The sequence below is a fragment of the Mytilus trossulus genome, chromosome 5, assembly GCF_036588685.1.
Source record: "Mytilus trossulus isolate FHL-02 chromosome 5, PNRI_Mtr1.1.1.hap1, whole genome shotgun sequence".
In the NCBI taxonomy this organism is placed as follows: domain Eukaryota; kingdom Metazoa; phylum Mollusca; class Bivalvia; order Mytilida; family Mytilidae; genus Mytilus; species Mytilus trossulus.
Window position 1 is genome coordinate 16,542,222 of NC_086377.1, and position 6,307 is coordinate 16,548,528.

Genomic DNA, 6,307 nt, shown 5'->3' on the forward strand with positions numbered 1-6,307 from the left:
ATTAAACTAACAGCAATAAAATAACTTAAGCAAATGTCAATAAACCTGCACAAATAACATGAATAGTATATCTAAGGTCATAAGCAAGTGACAATAAACATGCAGCAATAGTATATCTAAGGTCATAAGCATAAACATGCAGCAATATTATACATTGTATATCTAAGGTCATAAGCAAAAGACAATCAACAGACAGCAATAGTATATAATATCTAAGGTCATAAGCATAAACATGCAGCAATAATATATCTAAGGTCATAAGCAAGTGACAATCAACATACAACAATAATGTATCTAAGGTCATAAGCAAGTGACAATCAACATACAGCAATAATATATCTAAGGTATTAAGCATAAACATACAGCATTTATAATATATATCTAAGATCATAAGCAAGAGACAATAAACAGGTCTTGTATAAGAATATTAACAGTATCTGGGACAAGTTTGCAATTCAGCTGAGTGCAAAAGTTGTCACCTTAATTTTTGGAGTTAAGTCAAAATAAAGTTGATAACTTGATTGGTATTGGTTCTCTGATATTTGTCCTAAAAATGTTTGGCTCTAGCACCACTGTTGAAAAAGTTATGCCCCTTTTTTCAACAATTTCCTTAGAGGAAAAAGAGTTTTCCTCAAGGGAAAAAGATTTCCCTTAGGGAATTTGCTACATAATTATTTCCATTGAGGAAATTCTTTTTCTTTTGAGGAAATTTGCCGCTTCAAATTTTCCTTTGAGGAAATTTCCTCTAAGGAAATCATTGTTCTTCAAATTTCCTCTTAGGAAAATTCTGAACATCAAATTTCCCTTAAGGAAATGTTTTTCCTCTATGGAAATTTCATAACAGTACAAACAGTATAAATATATTTTCTCCTAGACTGAATTATTGATACAAAAGATATTAATATAAACTTTAATACAATTTTTCATGGTGAGTATTAAACATACAAAAACAAAAGGCTGACTGTTTAACATGTTTAAGACAATACAATAATAAGCAAAACACTGAATATCATACTATTTGTGATGTTATTAATATTGTGCTTATATTTGCATATTAAATAAAATAAACACTTTTCATGTCAAATTAACTTGTCTTCTGTTTCAGCTGCTGTGTATAATTATTCTAACCCCTACATAACAGTTCAGTGCATAAATAATTCCATCCACAAGACATCTTCCTTCAATTGGTTGAATAAATTTTGGCAACTTGTTCTTCAAACATCTTCTCTGTATATTTGATATGATGGAGAGCCATGTACATAATATTATGTACATGAATGGATAACGCATGTGTTTATTTCAACAACAAACATGACAACGATACTATTTTTTTTCTTAATTTCTCCATAATCCATCAGTGAATATGTAGGTTGTTACATTTTACACCATTGTGTTCTTGTGCATCTTTGATAGTACTCCATTTTGTTTATAGCAATTTTGTAGAATTTTTTCTATTTCTTTTTCCAGAAAAACACACAATTGAGTTCATTTCACATTAATTAATCCAATTAGCACATTATGTAGAAAAGTATTAATAAATAAGTTTCCTCTTCAGTATAGACTTGCAGGACCTGACGATGATCATAAAAACCAAGATATTTGACCTATAAATTCACAAAATAAAAAAATTAAGTTATAAACCTGATAAATGCATAAAAAAACAGAAATATAAATAAGCTTATTTTATCATGTTTTAATTAAAGTCATAAGAAATCTCAAATTAAAAAAAAATATGCATGTTTTTTATAACTAAATGGATAGTTTTCATTATACATGTACAAATTAAGTACATATACTTTTTTCTGAGGAAAATTCTTTAATTTGTCCACATTTAGAAGAAGTTTACTTATTTTTAATTGCTTGCTTCCAGGAAGCAATACGCCGATATATATTTTCCATATGCATAGTGACCCGAGCGTAACCCTCCTCGTAAAAATCCGGTGACCACAAAATATGCAAAGATCTGTCATTGAAATAAACAAATAGCTGATTATACATGTTAAACACGTGCTCAATACCCATGCTTTTTGGGATTTGTTTACTATAAGGTGACAATCGGTAAAACTCAGCTTCAAAACACGGCATTTAATGAGCAGCATTATTTGTTCAATCATAACAAACAGAGAGACAAAAAAATTGACGATTTATATGATATACTTGTGAATGAGGTTTATGATGTATACATGCATTGCTTCAAAAATTGGACAAACTTTATTTTTCTTCACTCACTCGTTTCATATGACTTTAACATTTGAGAATCTTTCATTTGATATTCTTACTTGTCATGCTTTATATGAGTTCTCTTATTTCAGTGCTTTATGTCCAAGATTTAATATTCGTTGTTTAGTCCCTTGCAGTGATATTTAAAGTTTAGCCACTTGCAAAAGTTGATATAGAATGTTCATATGTTGTGTTATTTGAACCACTGTCCTATATTATGGTCAGGTAAGAGGTTGAGTGCTCACAGACATGATTTTTTTTTTATTAATTGTTATTGTTTTTGAACATATTGTCAGAACTAAATTGGATTGTTTAAATCTTTTCATGTTGGGATCTTTATTGGCTGACTTATAAAGGAAGTGTTGTCTCATTATTGAAGGCCAGTCCATCATTGGCCTTTAATTTCTTGCATCCACTTTTTTTAACTCTAGTGGTTAAGTCACTCATTTACCATACCACATCTTCTTATTTTTATAAGAGTCATCATTCAAAGGCAATTACTTTTATCATGTTTATTACTGTAATTCAGAAATCATCCAGAGGTTTTTAGTAATGTGAGTAATGTAAAAAATCATATTTTGATAACAGAAACATATATATATATCATGTATATATAATTGATGCAGATTTTTTTTGTAATCACAATGAGTTGTCATTGGTTGTCATTTCCCTAAAAAATCACAATAATAAATGCTAGCAATAATTTCTGAATTTACAGTTTATAGAAGTGGTCTTACCATTTAGGCCTTGTTGTATTCTGTTTATCTTGTTTTGTCGCTCATTTCTATTGAAACTGTTTATATTTTTCATTATTTTTCTATATATATTTCTTGTCCTATAAAACATGAAAAAGGTAAAAACTATTATCAAACATCAGTATTTTCTTTATATACAATAATATTTAATTTGAATGGAATATTTGTGCTATTTCATTTCACAAACTTTTTGTCAGTCATGACTTTCAAAGACTTTCACCCTGGTCAATAGTTTAAAAAACAAACATTCCCATACTTTTTCTTCTTGTTTGTACTAATTTTTCATTGGACAACAAAAACATGATTCAACTATTCTTCTATGATTTGTTTTGCTTGACTGCGTTAAACTCTGAAATATTGTTTACGGTATAATCTGTATGTGTCTCACTCGTCGAAATTTGAAATTAATATATATAAATAACCAACAAGAATGCTATGCATGGCTCAGCTTGATACAAACGTAAACTTTAAACCCTGAACAGTTGGGACAAGTATGGACACAACATTCAAGCTGGATACAACTCTGAATTTTAAATTTGGATTGTGATTCAATAGTTGATGCAGCATAGGTTTCTGACATTGAATGAATGTGGTCCAAGTACTTAAAAATTTTAAATTGACAATTAACCTCTAAAATGTTCCAATATTCAAAATCTTAATACATGGTTAGATGCAGCATATCAACATGATCAAAGAACCCAAATAATTCATTTTTTGATGAAGTCAAAAAGTTCAATTTTGGACCCTTTAGATCTCAATGTGGACCAATTTGATAACGGGCCAGAATATCAAAAATCTAAATGAATGGTTAGATTCAGCATATCAAAGAACCCCATATATTCAATTTTTTGGAAATCAAACAAAGTAAAATATTGGACCCCAATTTGGACCAACTTGAATTTGGGCCCATACTAAAAATCTAAGTAAATATTCAGATTCGGCATATTAAAGAACACCAAGAATTTAAATATTATAAAAATCAAAATAAGTTTAATTTTGGACCCTTTGAACCTTAAGATAGACCAATTTAAACAGGACCAAAAACTAGGAATCTAAATCACAGTTAGATTTGGAATATATATATATATCAAAGTACCCCAATAATTCAATTTTCAATAAAATCAAACAAGTTTAATATTGGCCCCTTTTCGCCCCTAATTCATGTAATTCCTAAACTCTGGTCACAAACCCTGTGTTTGAGTTTCGTAGATTTCTGTTAACTTATACTTTAAGTAATTATGTGAAAACCAAGTGTCTTTGGACTACGACAACTACATGATAAAATTGAGAATGGAAATGGGGAATGTGTCAAAGACCCCCCATTTTTTGGACTATCAATGCATTTGAATGGGGACATGTAATTACCCCCCCCCCCTTTTTTTGTCCTGGGTTAGGAACTGCCTTTTTAGAATGGCTGGATCCGCCCCTGAAGGGTCTATAATTAAGTTTGACAACTTCTGACATACTACTTTACCAAAAAAATTGACACATTTCATCCAATTTAATTTCATCCTTTACTTGCTATTTCATCCATTATATTTTCAAGAGCTTATTTTCAGTGGACAACAACAAATGGAAGTTTTTAACGACCATGACTGGCTATAATATATATATAGCACTTGCTCGGTCGTTCCATTTGACCGACCGTGCAACTAGGCTGTATAGCCAGTCAAGGTCGTTAAAAACTTCCATTTGTTGTTCCAGTGGACATATTTCATACCAGATAACTTATTCTTTTTATATATATGACAATTGTTGTTCAATTTGATACATGTACCTATAATGCACAGTATTTTGAACATTTTCAAATATATGGGGTCCGTAGTAATACCGCAAAGGACCTCCTTAGTGCACTAAGAACAAAAATGTGCACTAAGGACCTGATGGAATAATACAACTGTTACAAAGGACATGGCATATAAAAATAGACTTTGTAAAAATTCATAATTTAATATGGTATGATTGCCTTGTACAGCTGACTATGCGGTATGGGCTTTACCTCGGGCTTTGCTCATTGTTGAAGGCTGTAAAGTATTAGTATGGTTGTAAAGGTCTGTGTCATTTTGGTCTCTTGTGGACAGTTGTCTCATTGGCAATCATACCACATCTTTTTTATATTGGCTCATTGTTGAAGGCCGTAAAGACCTAAAGTTGTTAATGTCTGTGTCATTTTGGTCTCTTGTGGACAGTTGTCTCATTCATGATTGGCAATCATACCACATCTATTTTAATTTGGCTCATTGTTGAAGGCCGTAAAGACCTAAAGTTGTTAATGTTTGTGTCATTTTGGTCTCTTGTGGACAGTTGTCTCATTGGCGATCATACCACATCTTCTTTTTTATATTATTATGAACAATTTCTTTAAATTAAAAATGGATGTATGTATATACATGTAATAAAAAGAAGATATTTCAAGACCTTTTTTTCATTTATATTCAAACAATTGTCAACAAATTGTTTGTGACTTTTTGTCCTATCACATTTGTTACTTTATGTCTGAGTCAGACATGTGTCTGACTTTTTGTCCTGTGACTTTTTGTCGGAATGTCCTGTGGCTTTCTGTTCGTTTACCTTCCATCTTAATCCATTTTAAAATATTTAATGATTTGATGATATTGACATTAAGTCCAATTTTATCGTCAAGAATATGATGAACAATGTAAATAGTGTATAGTGATATTGGTGGAAGATATTTTTATTCATGATGTGAAAAACCAATACTCGGAAGAGGTGTGCCTACATTGGCAGAATATATATTACAGATTACAGATTACAGAATCAGTGAACTGAATAACTGTTGTTTTCAGAAGTCAAGGGAGTGTTAAAAAATCACATGTGCAAATTGAGAGTCAACACTTACACAGGGACTACACAATACTTTTTCAGAATGTCAGCGAAAAAGAATCACTGGTGACAGGGGAGTGTAACCGATGAATCAGATAAGATTTTCCCGGTACGTCTAAACACCGCTCAGGAGGACCTCCTGAGTGCACACATGCAGGGCATACAAAGTGCACTCATGACAGACCCTATATAGTCGTCGTATCTACACACATGATGGATGTATATATTCGTTATAGATCGTTATACACTTCTCATTTTAGAGTTAAATTTGCAAGTAACTGCTGGGGAATCTCTTAAGATTTTAAAATAATAATGCTAAAAAGCACCCTTGCCTTGCATACTGAGGTGGCAAACTGGTGTGTGTCAGTATTTTGATGTAAAACTGCGTAGTTTCATATCGTTTGATTCAACGTTTGGTTGGTTATTTTTTAAGGATCGTTGTAAAATTATATCTAAATCTTTGTTAAAATACGATTTTAAATTGTTCA

The 6,307-nt window shown here is 31.1% G+C and overlaps 1 long non-coding RNA gene across 1 annotated transcript; it reads right to left on the bottom strand.

Annotated features, from left to right (window-relative positions):
* Window positions 1-430: 430 nt before the first annotated feature.
* LOC134719457 (uncharacterized) lies at window positions 431-6,044 on the bottom strand. Its single transcript, XR_010107590.1, has 3 exons — window positions 5,836-6,044; window positions 2,958-3,055; window positions 431-1,604 (listed from the first exon to the last, which is right to left on the bottom strand). It is a non-coding gene; the product is annotated as an uncharacterized LOC134719457 (long non-coding RNA).
* Window positions 6,045-6,307: the final 263 nt, after the last annotated feature.